This window comes from Somniosus microcephalus, unplaced genomic scaffold (assembly GCF_052327205.1).
Source record: "Somniosus microcephalus isolate GS21.2 unplaced genomic scaffold, FLI_Smic_1.0 unresolved_chr1, whole genome shotgun sequence".
Taxonomy (NCBI): Eukaryota; Metazoa; Chordata; class Chondrichthyes; order Squaliformes; family Somniosidae; genus Somniosus; species Somniosus microcephalus.
The window spans coordinates 169,644,001-169,660,822 of NW_028225179.1; the positions used below are offsets into that span (position 1 = coordinate 169,644,001).

General features: G+C 42.8%; 1 protein-coding gene and 1 pseudogene across 1 annotated transcript in view; both read right to left on the bottom strand.

The window, feature by feature from the left end:
- Positions 1-16,822, bottom strand: part of LOC147096539 (uncharacterized) — a 441,550-nt gene that overhangs the window by 339,417 nt on the left and 85,311 nt on the right. The gene's annotated exons all lie outside the window — the stretch shown is intronic.
- LOC147096543 (uncharacterized) lies at positions 12,267-13,645 on the bottom strand (annotated as a pseudogene).

The window sequence follows — 16,822 nt, forward strand, 5'->3', positions numbered from 1 at the left end:
GTGGCAGGTCAATGAATTTCACTATGGATCAGTGTGAGGTGGTGTGTTAATGAATTTCACGAGAGATCAGTGTGAGGTGGTGCGTTAATGAATTTCACTATAGATCAACGTGAGGTGGTGTGTTAATGAATTTGACTGTAGATCAGTGTGAGGGGGTGTGTTAATGAATTTCACTATAGATCAGTGTGAAGTGGTGTGTTAATGAATTTTACTGCAGAACAGTGTGAGGTGGTGTGTTAATGAATTTCACTATAGGTCAGTGTGAGGTGGTGTGTTAATGAATTTCACTATAGATCAGTGTGAGATGGTGTGTTAATGAATTTCACTATAGGTCAGTGTGAGGTGGTGTGTTAATGAATTTCACTATAGATTAGTGTGAGGGGGTGTGTTAATGAATTTCATTATAGATCAGTGTGAGGTGGTGTGTTAATGAATTTCACTATAGGTCAGTGTGAGGTGGTGTATTAATGCACTTCACTGCAGATCAGCGTGAGGTGGTGTGGTAATGAATTTGACTGTAAATCAGTGTGAGGTGGTGTGTTAATGATTTTCACTTTAGATAAGTGTGAGGTGGTGTGTTAATGAATTTCATTGTACGTCAGTGTGAGGTGGTGTGTTAATGAATTTCACTATAGATCAGTGTGACGTGGGGCGTTAATGATTTTCACTATAGGTCAGTGTGAGGTGGTGTGTTAATGAATTTCACTATAGATCAGTTTGAGGTGGCAGGTTAATGAATTTCACTATGGATCAGTGTGAGGTGGTGTGTTCATGAATTTCACGAGAGGTCAGTGTGAGGAGGCGTGTTAATTAATTTCACTGTAGATCTGTGTGAGGTGGCGTGTTATAGAATTTCACTATAGATCAGCATGAGGTGGTGTGTCAATGAATTTCACAAAAATCAGTGTCAGGTTGTGTGATAATGAATTTCACTATAGATCAGTGTGAGGTGGTGTGTTAATGAATTTCACTATAGATCAGTGTGAGGGGGTGTGTTAATGAATTTCACTGTAGATCAGTGGGAGGTGGTGTGTTATTGAATTTCACTATAGATCAGTGTGATGGGGTGCGTTAATGAATTTCACTGTAGATCAGTGTGAGGTGGTGTGTTAATGAATTTCACTATAGATCATTGTGAGGGGTGTGTTAATGAATTTCACTATAGATCAGTGTGAGGTGGTGTGTTAATGAATTTAACTACAGATCAGGTTGAGGGTGTGTGTTAATGAATTTCACAGTAGATCAGTGAGAGGTGGCAGGTTAATGAATTTCACTATGGATCAGTGTGAGGTGGTGTGTTAATGAATTCCACGAGAAATCAGTGTGAGGAGGCTAGTTAATGAATTTCACTACAGATAAGTGTGAGGTGGTGTGTTAATTAATTTCAAGGTAGATCAGTGTGAGGGGGTGCGTTAATGAATTTCATTGTAGATCAGTGTGAGGTTGTGTGTTAATGAATTATACTATAGATCAGTGTGAGGTAGTGTGTTAATGAATTTCACTGTAGATCAGTGTGAGGTGGTGTGTTAATGAATTTCATTATGGGTCAGTGTGAGGTGCTGTGTTAATGAATTACACTATAGATCAATGTGACGTGGTGCGTTAATGAATTTCACTATACGTCAGTATGAGGTGGTGTGTTAATGAATTTCACAAGAGATCAGTGTGAGGTGGCAGTTTAATGAATTTCACTATGGATCAGTGTGAGGTGGTGTGTTAATGAATTTCATGAGAGATCAGTGTGAGGTGGTGTGTTAATGAATTTCACTATAGATCAATGTGAGGTGGTGTGTTAATGAATTTGACTGTAGATCAGTGTGAGGGGGTGTGTTAATGAATTTCATTGTAGATCTGTGTGAGGTGGTGTGTTAATTTATTTCATGGTAGATCAGTGTGAGGGGTGTGTTAATGAATTTCATTGTAGATCAGTGTGAGGTGGTGTGTTAATGATTTTCACTATAGATCAGTGTGAGGTGGTGTGTTAATGAATTTCACTGTAGATCAGTGTGAGGTGGTGTGTTAATGAATTTTACTATAGATCAGTCTGAGTTAGTGTGTTAATGAATTTCACTGTAGAGCAGTGTGAGGTGGTGGGTTAATGAATTTCACTGTAGATCAGTGTGAGGTGGTGTGTTAATGAATTTCACTGTAGATCAGTGTGAGGTGGTGGGTTAATTAATTTCACTGTAGATCAGTGTGAGGTGGTGTATTAATGAATTTCAGTGTAGATCAGTGTGAGGTGGTGTGTTAATGTATTTCACTATAGGTCAGTGTGAGGTGGTGTGTTAATTAATTTCACTATAGATCAGTGTGAGGTGGTGTGTTAATGAAGTTCACTGTAGGTCAGTGTGAGGTGGTGTGTTAATGAATTTCACTGTAGATCAGTGTGAGGTGGTGTGTTAATGAATTTCATTATAGGTCAGTGTGAGGTGGTGTGTTAATGAATTTCACTGTCGATCAGTGTGAGGTGGTGTGTTAATGAATTTCACTATCGGTCAGTGTGAGGTGGTGTGTTAATTAATTTCACTATAGATCAGTGTGAGGTGGTGTGTTAATGAAGTTCACTGTAGATCAGTTTGAGGTGGTGTGTTAATGAATTTCACTGTAGGTCAGTGTGAGGTGGTGTGTTAATGAATTTCATTATAGGTCAGTGTGAGGTGGCGTATTAATGAATTTCACTGTAGATCAGTGTGAGGTGGTGTGTTAATGAATTTCACTATAGGTCAGTGTGAGGTGGTGTGTTAATTAATTTCACTATAGATCAGTGTGAGGTGGTGTGTTAATGAAGTTCACTGTAGATCAGTGTGAGGTGGTGTGTTAATGAATTTCACTGTAGATCAGTGTGAGGTGGTGTGTTAATGAATTTCACTGTAGATCAGTGTGAGGTGGTGTGTTAATGAATTTCACTGTAGGTCAGTGTGAGGTGGCCTGTTAATAAATTTCACTGTAGATAAGTGTGATGTGGTGTGTTAATGAAATCAACTGTAGATCAGTGTGAGGTGGTGTGTTAATGAATTTTACTATAGATCAGTGTGAGTTAGTGTGGTAATGAATTTCACTGTAGATCAGTGTGAGGTGGTGTGTTAAGGAATTTCACTGTAGATCAGTGTGAGGTGGTGTGTTAATGAATTTCACTGTAGATCAGTGTGAGGTGGTGGGTTAATGAATTTCACTGTAGATCAGTGTAAGGTGGTGTGTTAATGAATTTCACTATAGGCCAGTGTGAGGTGGTGTGGTAATAAATTTCACTGTAGATCAGTGTGAGGTGGTGTGTAAGGAATTTCACTGGAGATCAGTGTGAGGTGGTGTGTTCATGAATTTCATTATAGGTCAGTTTGAGGTGGTGTGTTAATGAATTTCACTATAGATCAGTGTAACGTGGTGCGTTAATGAATTTCACTGTAGGTCAGTGTGAGGTGGTGTGTTAATGAATTTCACTGTAGTTCAGTGTGAGGTGGTGTGTTCATGAATTTCATTATAGGTCAGTGTGAGGTGGTGTGTTAATGAATGTCACTGTAGATCAGTGTGAGGGGAGTGTTAATGAATTTCACTATAGAGCTGTGTAAGGTGGTGTGTTAATGAATTTCACTACAGATCAGGTTGATGGTGTGTGTTAATGAATTTCACAGTAGATCAGTGAGAGGTGGCAGGTTAATGAATTTCACTATGGATCAGTGTGCGGTGGTGTGTTAATGAATTTGATGAGAGATCAGTTTGAGTAGGCTAGTTAATGAATTTCACTTTAGATCAGTGTGAGGTGGTGTGTTAATTAATTTCATGGTAGATCAGTGTGAGGGGGCGTGGTAATGAATTTCATTGTAGATCAGTATGAGGTGGTGTGTTAAAGAATATCACTATAGATCTGTGTGAGGTGGTGTGTTAATGAATTTCACTGTAGATCAGTGTGAGGTGGTGTGTTAATGAATTTTACTATAGATTAGTGTGAGTTAGTGTGTTAATGAATTTCACTGCAGATCAGTGTGAGGTGGTGTGTTAATGATTTTCACTATAGATCAGCGTCAGGTGGTGTGGTAATGAATTTCACTGTAGATCAGTGTGAGTTAGTGTGTTAATGAATTTCACTGTAGATCAGTGTGAGGTTGTGGGTTAATGAATGTCACTGTAGATCAGTGTGAGGTGGTGTGTTAATGATTTTCACTATAGATCAGCGTGAGGTGGTGTGGTAATGAATTTCACTGTAAATCAGTGTGAGGTGGTGTGTTAATGAATTTCACTGTAGATCAGTGTGAGGTGGTGTGTTAATGAATTTCATTATACGTCAGTGTGAGGTGGTGTGGTAATGAATTTCACTATAGATCAGTGTGACGTGGTGCGTTAATGAATTTCTCTATAGATCAGTGTGAGGTGGCTGGTTAATGAATTTTACTATGGATCAGTGTGAGGTGGTGTGTCAATGAATTTCACGAGAGGTCAGTCTGAGGAGGCGTGTTAATTAATTTCACTGTAGATCTGTGTGAGGTGGCATGTTATTGAATTTCACTATAGATCAGCATGAGGTGGTGTGTTATTGAATTTCACAAAAATCAGTGTCAGGTGGTGTGATAATGAATTTCACTATAGATCAGTGTGAGGTGGTGTGTTAATGAATTTCACTATAGATCAGTGTGAGGGGGTGTGTTAATGAATTTCACTGTAGATCAGTGGGAGGTGGTGTGTTATTGAATTTCACTATAGATCAGTGTGATGGGGTGCGTTAATGAATTTCACTGTAGATCAGTTTGAGGTGGTGTGTTAATGAATTTCACTATAGATCAGTGTGAGGGGTGTGTTAATGAGTTTCACTATAGATCAGTGTGAGGTGGTGTGTTAATGAACTTAACTACAGATCAGGTTGAGGGTGTGTGTTAATGAATTTCACAGTAGATCAGTGAGAGGTGGCAGGTTAATGAATTTCTCTATGGATCAGTGTGAGGTGGTGTGTTAATGAATTCCACGAGGGATCAGTGTGAGGAGGCTAGTTAATGAATTTCACTACAGATAAGTGTGAGGTGGTGTGTTAATTAATTTCAAGGTAGATCAGTGTGAGGGGGTGCGTTAATGAATTTCATTGTAGATCAGTGTGAGGTTGTGTGTTAATGAATTATACTATAGATCAGTGTGAGGTGGTGTGTTAATGAATTTCACTGTAGATCAGTGTGAGGTGGTGTGTTAATGAATTTCATTATGGGTCAGTGTGAGGTGCTGTGTTAATGAATTTCACTATACATCAATGTGACGTGGTGCGTTAATGAATTTCACTATACGTCAGTATGAGGTGGTGTGTTAATGAATTTCACAAGAGATCAGTGTGAGGTGGCAGGTCAATGAATTTCACTATGGATCAGTGTGAGGTGGTGTGTTAATGAATTTCACGAGAGATCAGTGTGAGGTGGTGCGTTAATGAATTTCACTATAGATCAACGTGAGGTGGTGTGTTAATGAATTTGACTGTAGATCAGTGTGAGGGGGTGTGTTAATGAATTTCACTATAGATCAGTGTGACGTGGTGCGTTAATGATTTTCACTATAGGTCAGTGTGAGGTGGTGTGTTAATGAATTTCACTATAGATCAGTGTGAGGTGGCAGGTTAATGAATTTCACTATGGATCAGTGTGAGGTGGTGTGTTCATGAATTTCACGAGAGGTCAGTGTGAGGAGGCGTGTTAATTAATTTCACTGTAGATCTGTGTGAGGTGGCGTGTTATAGAATTTCACTATAGATCAGCATGAGGTGGTGTGTCAATGAATTTCACAAAAATCAGTGTCAGGTGGTGTGATAATGAATTTCACTATAGATCAGTGTGAGGTGGTGTGTTAATGAATTTCACTATAGATCAGTGTGCGGTGGTGTGTTAATGAATTTCACTATAGATCAGTGTGAGGGGGTGTGTTAATGAATTTCACTGTAGATCAGTGGGAGGTGGTGTGTTATTGAATTTCACTATCGATCAGTGTGATGGGGTGCGTTAATGAATTTCACTGTAGATCAGTGTGAGGTGGTGTGTTAATGAATTTCACTATAGATCATTGTGAGGGGTGTGTTAATGAATTTCACTATAGATCAGTGTGAGGTGGTGTGTTAATGAATTTAACTACAGATCAGGTTGAGGGTGTGTGTTAATGAATTTCACAGTAGATCAGTGAGAGGTGGCAGGTTAATGAATTTCACTATGGATCAGTGTGAGGTGGTGTGTTAATGAATTCCACGAGAAATCAGTGTGAGGAGGCTAGTTAATGAATTTCACTACAGATAAGTGTGAGGTGGTGTGTTAATTAATTTCAAGGTAGATCAGTGTGAGGGGGTGCGTTAATGAATTTCATTGTAGATCAGTGTGAGGTTGTGTGTTAATGAATTATACTATAGATCAGTGTGAGGTAGTGTGTTAATGAATTTCACTGTAGATCAGTGTGAGGTGGTGTGTTAATGAATTTCATTATGGGTCTGTGTGAGGTGCTGTGTTAATGAATTTCACTATACATCAATGTGACGTGGTGCGTTAATGAATTTCACTATACGTCAGTATGAGGTGGTGTGTTAATGAATTTCACAAGAGATCAGTGTGGGGTGGCAGGTCAATGAATTTCACTATGGATCAGTGTGAGGTGGTGTGTTAATGAATTTCACGAGAGATCAGTGTGAGGTGGTGCGTTAATGAAATTCACGATAGATCACCGTGAGGTGGTGTGTTAATGAATTTCACTGTAGATCAGTGTGAGGTGGTGTGTTAATGAGTTTCACTATAGATCAGTGTGAGGTGGTGTGTTAATGAATTTTACTGTAGATCAGTGTGAGGTGGTGTGTTAATGAATTTCACTATAGGTCAGTGTGAGGTGGTGTGTTGATGAATTTCACTATAGATCAGTGTGAGATGGTGTGTTAATGAATTTCACTATAGGTCAGTGTGAGGTGGTGTGTTAATGAATTTCACTATTGATTAGTGTGAGGGGGTGTGTTAATGAATTTCACTATAGATCAGTGTGAGGTGGTGTGTTAATGAATTTCACTATAGATCAGTGTGAGGTGGTGTATTAATGCACTTCACTGCAGATCAGCGTGAGGTGGTGTGGTAATGAATTTCACTGTAAATCAGTGTGAGGTGGTGTGTTAATGAATTTCACTTTAGATCAGTGTGAGGTGGTGTGTTAATGAATTTCGTTATACGTCAGTGTGAGGTGGTGTGTTAATGAATTTCACAGTAGATCAGTCTAAGGTGGTGTGTTAATGAATTTTACTATAGATCAGTGTGAGTTAGTGTGTTAATGAATTTCACTGTAGATCAGTGTGAGGTGGTGGGTTAATGAATTTCACTGTAGATCAGTTTGAGGTGGTGTGTTAATGATTTTCACTATAGATCAGCGTGAGGTGGTGTGGTAATGATTTTCACTATAGATCAGCGTGAGGTTGTGTGGTAATGAATTTCACTGTAAATCAGTGTGAGGTGGTGTGTAAATGAATTTCACTGTAGATCAGTGTGAGGTGGTGTGTTAATGAATTTCATTCTACGTCAGTGTGAGGTGGTGTGTTAATGAATTTCTCTATAGATCAGTGTGATGTGGTGCGTTAATGAATTTCACTATAGGTCAGTGTGAGGTGGTGTGTTAATGAATTTCACTATAGATCAGTGTGAGGTGGCAGGTTAATGAATTTCACTATGGATCAGTTTGAGGTGGTGTGTTAATGAATTTCACGAGAGGTCAGTGTGAGGAGGCGTGTTAATTAATTTCACGGTAGATCTGTGTGAGGTGGCGTGTTATTGAATTTCACTATAGATCAGTGTGAGGTGGTGTGTTAATGAATTTCTCTATAGATCAGTGTGAGGGGGTGTGTTAATGAATTTCACTGTAGATCAGTGTGAGGTGGTGTGTTAATGAATTTCACTATAGATCAGTTTGATGGGGTGCGTTAATGAATTTCACTGTAGATCAGTGTGAGGTGGTGTGTTAATGAATTTCACTATAGATCATTGTGAGGTGTGTGTTAATGAATTTCACTATAGATCAGTGTGAGGTGGTGTGTTAATGAATTAACTACAGATCAGGTTGAGGGTGTGTGTTAATGAATTTCACAGTGGATCAGTGAGAGGTGGCAGGTTAATGAATTTCACTATGGATCAGTGTGAGGTGGTGTGTTAATGAATTTCACGAGAGATCAGTGTGAGGAGGCTAGCTAATGAATTTCACTACAGATCAGTGTGAGGTGGTGTGTTAATTAATTTCATGGTAGATCAGTGTGAGGGGGTGCGTTAATGAATTTCATCGTAGATCAGTGTGAGGTGGTGTGTTAATGAATTTCACTATAGATCAGTGTGAGGTGGTGTGTTAATGAATTTCACTGTAGATCAGTGTGAGGTTGTGTGTTAATGAATTTTACTATAGATCAGTGTGAGGTGGTGTGTTAATGAATTTCACTGTAGATCAGTGTGAGGTGGTGTGTTAATGAATTTCATTATGGGTCAGTGTGAGGTGCTGTGTTAATGAATTACACTATAGATCAATGTGACGTGGTGCGTTAATGAATTTCACTATACGTCAGTATGAGGTGGTGTGTTAATGAATTTCACAAGAGATCAGTGTGAGGTGGCAGTTTAATGAATTTCACTATGGATCAGTGTGAGGTGGTGTGTTAATGAATTTCATGAGAGATCAGTGTGAGGTGGTGTGTTAATGAATTTCACTATAGATCAATGTGAGGTGGTGTGTTAATGAATTTGACTGTAGATCAGTGTGAGGGGGTGTGTTAATGAATTTCACTATAGCTCTGTGTGAGGTGGTGTGTTAATTAATTTCACTGTAGATCAGTGTGAGGTGGTGTGTTAATGAATTTCATTGTAGATCTGTGTGAGGTGGTGTGTTAATTTATTTCATGGTAGATCAGTGTGAGGGGTGTGTTAATGAATTTCATTGTAGATCAGTGTGAGGTGGTGTGTTAATGATTTTCACTATAGATCAGTGTGAGGTGGTGTGTTAATGAATTTCACTGTAGATCAGTGTGAAGTGGTGTGTTAATGAATTTTACTATAGATCAGTGTGAGTTAGTGTGTTAATGAATTTCACTGTAGAGCAGTGTGAGGTGGTGGGTTAATGAATTTCACTGTAGATCAGTGTGAGGTGGTGTGTTAATGAATTTCACTGCAGATCAGTGTGAGGTGGTGGGTTAATGAATTTCACTGTAGATCAGTGTGAGGTGGTGTATTAATGAATTTCAGTGTAGATCAGTGTGAGGTGGTGTGTTAATGTATTTCACTATAGGTCAGTGTGAGGTGGTGTGTTAATTAATTTCACTATAGATCAGTGTGAGGTGGTGTGTTAATGAAGTTCACTGTAGGTCAGTGTGAGGTGGTGTGTTAATGAATTTCACTGTAGATCAGTGTGAGGTGGTGTGTTAATGAATTTCATTATAGGTCAGTGTGAGGTGGTGTGTTAATGAATTTCACTGTAGATCAGTGTGAGGTGGTGTGTTAATGAATTTCACTATCGGTCAGTGTGAGGTGGTGTGTTAATTAATTTCACTATAGATCAGTGTGAGGTGGTGTGTTAATGAAGTTCACTGTAGATCAGTTTGAGGTGGTGTGTTAATGAATTTCACTGTAGGTCAGTGTGAGGTGGTGTGTTAATGAATTTCATTATAGGTCAGTGTGAGGTGGTGTGTTAATGAATTTCACTGTAGATCAGTGTGAGGTGGTGTGTTAATGAATTTCACTATAGGTCAGTGTGAGGTGGTGTGTTAATTAATTTCACAATAGATCAGTGTGAGGTGGTGTGTTAATGAAGTTCACTGTAGATCAGTGTGAGGTGGTGTGTTAATGAATTTCACTGTAGATCAGTGTGAGGTGGTGTGTTAATGAATTTCACTGTAGATCAGTGTGAGGTGGTGTGTTAATGAATTTCACTGTATGTCAGTGTGAGGAGGCGTGTTAATAAATTTCACTGTAGATAAGTGTGATGTGGTGTGTTAATGAAATCAACTGTAGATCAGTGTAAGGTGGTGTGTTAATGAATTTCACTTTAGATAAGTGTGAGGGTGTGTGTTAATGAATGTCACTGTAGATCAGTGTGAGGTGGTGTGTTAATGAATTTCACTATAGATCAGTGTGAGTTGGTGTGTAATTGGCAAATGAATGTCACTGTAGATCAGTGTGAGGTGGTGTGTTAATAAATTTCAGTATAGATCAGTGTGAGGTGGTGTGTTAATGAATATCACTGTAGGTCAGTGTGAGGTGGTGTGTTAATAAATTTCACTATAGATCAGTGTGAGGTGGTGTGTTAATGAATTTCACTGTAGATCAATGTAAGGTGGTGTGTTAATGAATTTCAATTTAGATAAGTGTGGGGGGTGTGTTGATGAATTTCATTGTAGATCAGTGTGAGGTGGTGTGTTAACGAATTTCACGAGAGATCAGTGTGAGGCGGTGTGTTAATGAATTTCACTGTAGATCAGTTTGAAGTGGTGTGTTAATGAAATATACTGTAGATCAGTGTGGGGTGGTGTGTTAATGAATTTAACTATAGGTCAATGTGAGGTGCTGTGTTAATGAATTTCACTATAGATAAGTGTGAGGTGGTGTGTTAATGAATTTCATTATAGGTCAGTGTGAGGTGGTGTGTTAATGAATTTCACTATAGACAAGTGTGAGATGGTGTGTTAATGAATTTCACTATAGGTCAGTGTGAGGTGGTGTGTTAATGAATTTCACGATAGATCAGTGTGAGGTGGGGTGTTAATGAATTTCACTGTAGATCAGTGTGAGGTGGTGTGTTAATGAATTTCACTATGGATCAGTCTGAGGTGGTGTGTTAATGAATTTCACTATCGATCAGCCTGAGGGGGTGTGTTAATGAATTTCACTTTTGATCAGTGTGAGGCGGTGTGTTAATGAATTTCACTGTAGATCAGTGTGAGGTGGCATGTTAATGAATTTCACTATAGATCAGTGTGAGGTGGTGTGTTAATGAATTTCACTATAGATCAGTGTGAGGTGGTGTGTTAATGAATTTCCCTGTAGATCAGTGTGAGGGTGTGTGAATGAATTTCACTGTAGATCAGTGTGAGGTGGTGTGTTAATGAATTTCACTATAGGTCAGTGTGAGGTGGTGTGTTTTGGTGGGAAGAATAAGGAGGCCACTCACTACTTGGACAAGAGGGTGAAATTGGGATGCTTTGTGCCTCCCGCGATATTCAGCAGGTTAGCGGCGGAGGTAGTCAATAGCTCCCCGCGGCACTACACCGCCGGCAATGACGTCATCGCCACGCGCAGCACCCCGGCTGCAACCTTGGGTTGCGACCCCTGACCTATCGCCAGACGATATGTCCGACAGGGTCAGGGGCCATTTCTGCAGCCGCGGCGACGCCACTTAAAGGGCAGGTGTCAGGCGGCAACCTTTTATTTTGTACGACAGCCAGCACCTGCCTACTTCCCCTTTCTTCTTCGGGGTGTCGGCCGCGATCGCACAGCCCGGCGCTCCTCTTGATCTGACACCCCACTCGCCGGTTGTCCAGCAGGGCCCCGGTGTGCGCAGTGCTGGGCCCCTCCCCTATAATCAGGGAGGGAGGTCTGCTATGACACGGTGCTATGTGCTGATGGGCGTGGCGCTGTTACACGAAGCGCTGTGAAATTCACTGGTAGCACCTCAAGAGGGAGGGGAGCGCTTCCAGTAGCACCCTGCCTCCTGCCTGGGGCGCTACCACTGAATTTAATGCGTAGGGGTGCTAACTTCTTCGGGGTGCTGAAAATAGCCCCGGCACCTCCGAATTTCTCCCTAAGAGTCTAAATGGGCTGGAGGAGCAGAGGGATCCAGGGATACAGATACACAAATCACTAAAAGTAACAACACAGGTTAATAAGGCCATTAAAAAAAAGCACTGGGGTACACGCCTAAAGGAGCCTCCTGTTCCGTGCCTAGGAGCTCTGAACCATGGCAGAGAGCAGCTGGGACACGTTTCTCACACGCCTCAAGATTAACCCGCACGGCAACTTTGCTGTCAGTGAAGGGAGACCAGAAAGACCAATGTGCCGTTTGCCCCTCTCAGTGTGGCCCTGAAGCACTGTGTCCAGGCTGGAGTTCTGTTCCCACTGTACGATCTTCCCCCAGATTGTCCTTTCTGAGCTCCAGCCAGGTGATGCTAAACAACTCAGGTGGGAAAGACAAAAATCTACAACAATGTGTTTAAAACAAAGCTGATTTATTTGACATCTATCCAGAATATTAAACTCCAGCCCAGTTATAGGGGTTATTAACATCAGCAGAAACAAACCCCAACTGTCAGAATGAGCATGGTTCAGTCCTGGATGTGATTAACAGCAGCAGTGACAGCAGAATCCAACCCCTGCAGTCACTTGTGAACTCGCTGGTGTGTCAGCAGGTTGGATGACTTAGTGAATCCCGTCCCACACTCAGAGCAGGTGAACGGCCTCTCCCCAGTGTGAACTCGCTGGTGTCTGAGCAGGTCGGATGACTGAGTGAATCCCTTCCCACACACGGAGCAGGAGAACGACCTCTCCCCAGTGTGAACTCGCTGGTGTGTCAGCAGTTTGGATGCCAGAGTGAATCCCTTCCCACACTCAGAGCAGGTGAACGGCCTCTCCACAGTGTGAACTTGTTGATGTGTCAGCAGTTTGGATGCCAGAGTGAATCCCTTCCCTCACACGGAGCAGGTGAACTCCCTCTCCCCAGTGTGAACTCGCTGGTGATTCAGCAGGTTGGATGCCAGAGTGAATCCCTTCCCACAAACGGAGCAGGTGAACGTCCCCTCCCCAGTGTGAGTGCGCTGGTGTACAGTGAGCTCAGATGATCGCCTGAACCTAGTCCCGCAGTGAGAGCACCTGAACGGTCTCTCGTCAGTGTGAACACGTTGATGGCATGTCAGTTCCCTGGAACTTTTAAAGCACTTCCCACAGTCTGGGCAATTAAAAGGTCTCTCATCAGTGTGAACTCGCTGGTGATTCAGCAGGTTGGATGAATTAGTGAATCCTTTCCCACACTCGGAGCAGTTGAACGGCCTCTCCCCAGTGTGAACTCGCTGGTGATTCAGCAGCTTGGATGAATTAGTGAATCCCTTCCCATACTCAGAGCAGGTGAATGGCCTCTCCCCAGTGTGAACATGCTGATGATTCAGCAGGTCGGATGACTGAGTGAATCCCTTCCCACACTCAGAGCAGGTGAACGGCCTCTCCCCAGTGTGAACTCGCTGGTGTGTCCGTAGGTGGGATGTCCGAGTGAATCCCTTCCCACACTCAGAGCAGGTGAACATGCTCTCTCCAGTGTGAACACGCTGGTGTGTCAGTAGGTGAGATGAATTAGTGAATCCCTTCCCACACTCAGAGCAGGTGAACGGTCTCTCTCCAGTGTGAACTCGCTGGTGATTCAGCAGGTTGGATGAATTAGTGAATCCCTTCCCACACTCAGAGCAGGTGAACGGTCTCTCCCCGGTGTGAACACGCTGGTGTGTCTGAAGTTCAGATGACTGAGTGAATCCCTTCCCACACTTAGAGCAGGTGAATGGTCTCTCCCCAGTGTGAACTCGCTGGTGTGTCAGCAGGTTGGATGACTGAGTATATCCCTTCCCACACTCAGAGCAGGTGAACGGCCTCTCCCCACTGTGAACACGCTGGTGTATCAGCAGGTTGGATGACTGAGTGAATTCCATCCCACACTCAGAGAAGGTGAACGGCCTCTCCCCAGTGTGAACTCGCTGGTGTGTCAGTAGGTGGGATGACTGAGTGAATCCCTTCCCACACTCAGAGCAGGTGAACGGCCTCTCCCCAGTGTGAATGCGCTTGTGTCTCGATAGGCCAGAGGATCGGCTGAAGCCTCGTCCACACACAGAACACGTGTACGGTTTCTCCCCGCTGTGAACGGTGCTTTTTGCTTCCATGTTCAGAGGCTGGTGATATTCAGATCTGATGAGTCGAGTGACTGTCAGATCTTGAAGTGATGTTTGGTTTGAGCTTACCGTCTGTAAATCCTCCCCTTCCAGTGCCCTGTAAAATTAATATAAAACAGGGAGCATGAGAGACAACCCACAAGAAAACAAAGGCAGGTTGTGAAATTGAGCTCAATGAATCTGGTCAATTGTGGGGCCGGCACTAGAAAAAAGTGACCATGAAAGCTGCTGGATTGTCATAAATACCCAACTGGTTCACTGATGTACTTCAGGGAAGGGAATCCGCCACCTGGTCTGGGCCTACACAAGACTCTGGCCTCTATGGGAGGAGAGAGAGAGAGGTGGGAGGGGCGAAGGAAAGGAGCTTTATACATCTGCAACTCGACCAGAACTTTGATAGAACCTCCAAAACCCACAACCTCCACCACCTAGAAGGACAAGGGCAGCTGTTGTATGGGAGCACCATCACCTCCAAGTTCCCCTCCAAGTCACACGTCATCCTGACTCAGATATATTCATCGTTGCTGGGTCATAATCCTGGAACTCCTTACCGAACAACATTGTGGGAATACCTTCACCACACGGACTGCAGTAGTTCAAGAAGGTGACTCACCAGCCCCTTCTCAACGGGAAACTGGGGATTGGCAATATTTGCTGCTCTTGCGAGCTACGCCCACATCCCAAGAATGAATTAAAACAAATCTGTAGATGTAAACTGGATTAGAAGCCTGTACAGAAATACTTGTTCCTAAAACAATACTCTTTTACATTGTACAGACAGTGTCTGTTTAACAACCTAATCTCCCCCAGAATCCACCTCCCTTGATAGAAACATAGAAGATAGGAGCAGGAGTAGGCCATTCGGCCCTTTGAGCCTGCTCCGCCATTCAATGAGATCATGGCTGATCATCCAAATTCAGTACACTGTCCCTGCCTTCTCCCCATATCCCTTGATCCCTTTAGCCTTAAGAAATATATCCAACTCTTTCTTGAATATACTTAATGAACTGGCCTCCACCGCTCTCTGTGGCAGAGAATTCCATAGGTTCACCACTCTCTGGGTGAAGAAATTCCTCCTCATTTCAGTCCTAAATGGCTTACCCCTTATCCTTATACTATGACCCCTGGTTCTGGACTCCCCAGCCATCAGAAACATTCTTCCTGCATCTGGTCTGTCCAGGCCTGACAGAATTTTATAGGTTTCGATGAGATCCCCTCTCAATCTTCTAAACTCCAGTGAGTATAAGCCCAATCGACACAATCTCTCCTCATACATCATTCCTGCCATCCCAGGTATCAGCCTGGTGAATCTTCGCTGCACTCTTTCCATGGCAAGATCGTCCTTCCTCAGGTAAGGCGACCAAAACTGCACACAATACTCAAGGTGTGGTCTCACCAAGGCCCTGTACAACTGCAGCAAGACATCCTTGTTCTTGTACTCGAACCCTCTTGCTACGAAGGCCAACATACCATTTGCCTTCTCAACCGCCTGCTGCACCTGCATGCTTACCTTCAGCGACTGGTGCACAAGAACACCCAGGTCTCTTTGCACTTCCCCTTCTCCCAATCTATTGCCATTCAAATAATAATCTGCCTTCCTGTATTTGCCACCAAAGTGGATAACCTCACATTTATTCACATTATAGTGCATTTGCCATGTTTCTGCCCAATCACCCAACCTGTCCAAATCGTACTGGAGTTTCTCGACATCCTCCTCACAGCATACCCTCCGACCCAGCGTTGTGTCATCTGCAAATTTGGAGATATTACATCCAATTCCCTCGTCCAGATCATTAATATATATTGTGAACAGCTGGGGTCCTAGGACCGATCCTTGCGGTACCCCACTAGTCACTGCCTGCCACTCGGAAAACAACCCGTTTATTCCAACTCTTTGCTTCCTGTCCGCCAACCAGTTCTCTATCCTGAGAGGAGGAGGAATTTCTTCACCCAGAGAGTGGTGAACCTGTGGAATTCTCTACCACAGAAGGCAGTGGAGGCCAATTCATTAAATATATTCAAGAAGGAGTTACATATATTTCTTAAGGCTAAAGGGATCAAGGGATATGGGGAGAAAGCAGGGACAGGGTACTGAATTTGGATGATCAACCATGATCTCATTGAATGGCGGAGCAGGCTCAAGGGGCCGAATGACCGACTCCTGCTCCTATCTTCTATATGTTTCTATGTATTCAATCTTTCCTTGCAGCTGAAATTCTCTAGTCCTGGCAACATCCTCGTAAATCTCCCGTCTCGAGCACAGTCACATCTTTCCTGCAATGGGGCAATCAGAACTGCACGCGGTGACCTAACTGGTGTTTTTGTATAGTTCAAGCAGAACCTCCCTGCTCTTACATGATACAGAAAGAGAGAGGCACTGCCCCTTTAAATACCTGGGGACACATAGAAACATAGAAGATAGGAGCAGGAGTATGCCATTCGGCCCCTCGAGCCTGCTCCACCATTCAATGAGATCATGGCTGATCATCCAAATTCAGTACCCTGTCCCTGCCTTCTCCCCATATCCCTTGATCCCTTTAGCTTTAAGAAATATATCTAACTCCTTCTTCAATATATTTAATGAATTGGCCTCTACTGCCTTCTGTGGTAGAGAATTCCACAGGTTCAGCACTCTCTGGGTGAAGAAATTCCTCCTCATCTCTGTCCTAAATGGCTTACCCCTTATCCTTAGACTGTGACCCCTGGTTCTGGGCTCCCCCGCCATCGGGGACATCCTTCCTGCATCTAGTCTGTGTAGTCCTGTTAGAATTTTATAAGTTTCAATGAGATCCCCTCTCATTCTTCTAAACTCCAGCAAGTACAAGCCCAATCGACCCAATCTCGCCTCATACATCATTCCTGCCATGCCAGGTATCAGCCTGGTGAATTTTCGCTGCACTCCTTCCATGGCAAGAAAATCCTTCCTCAGATAAGACGACC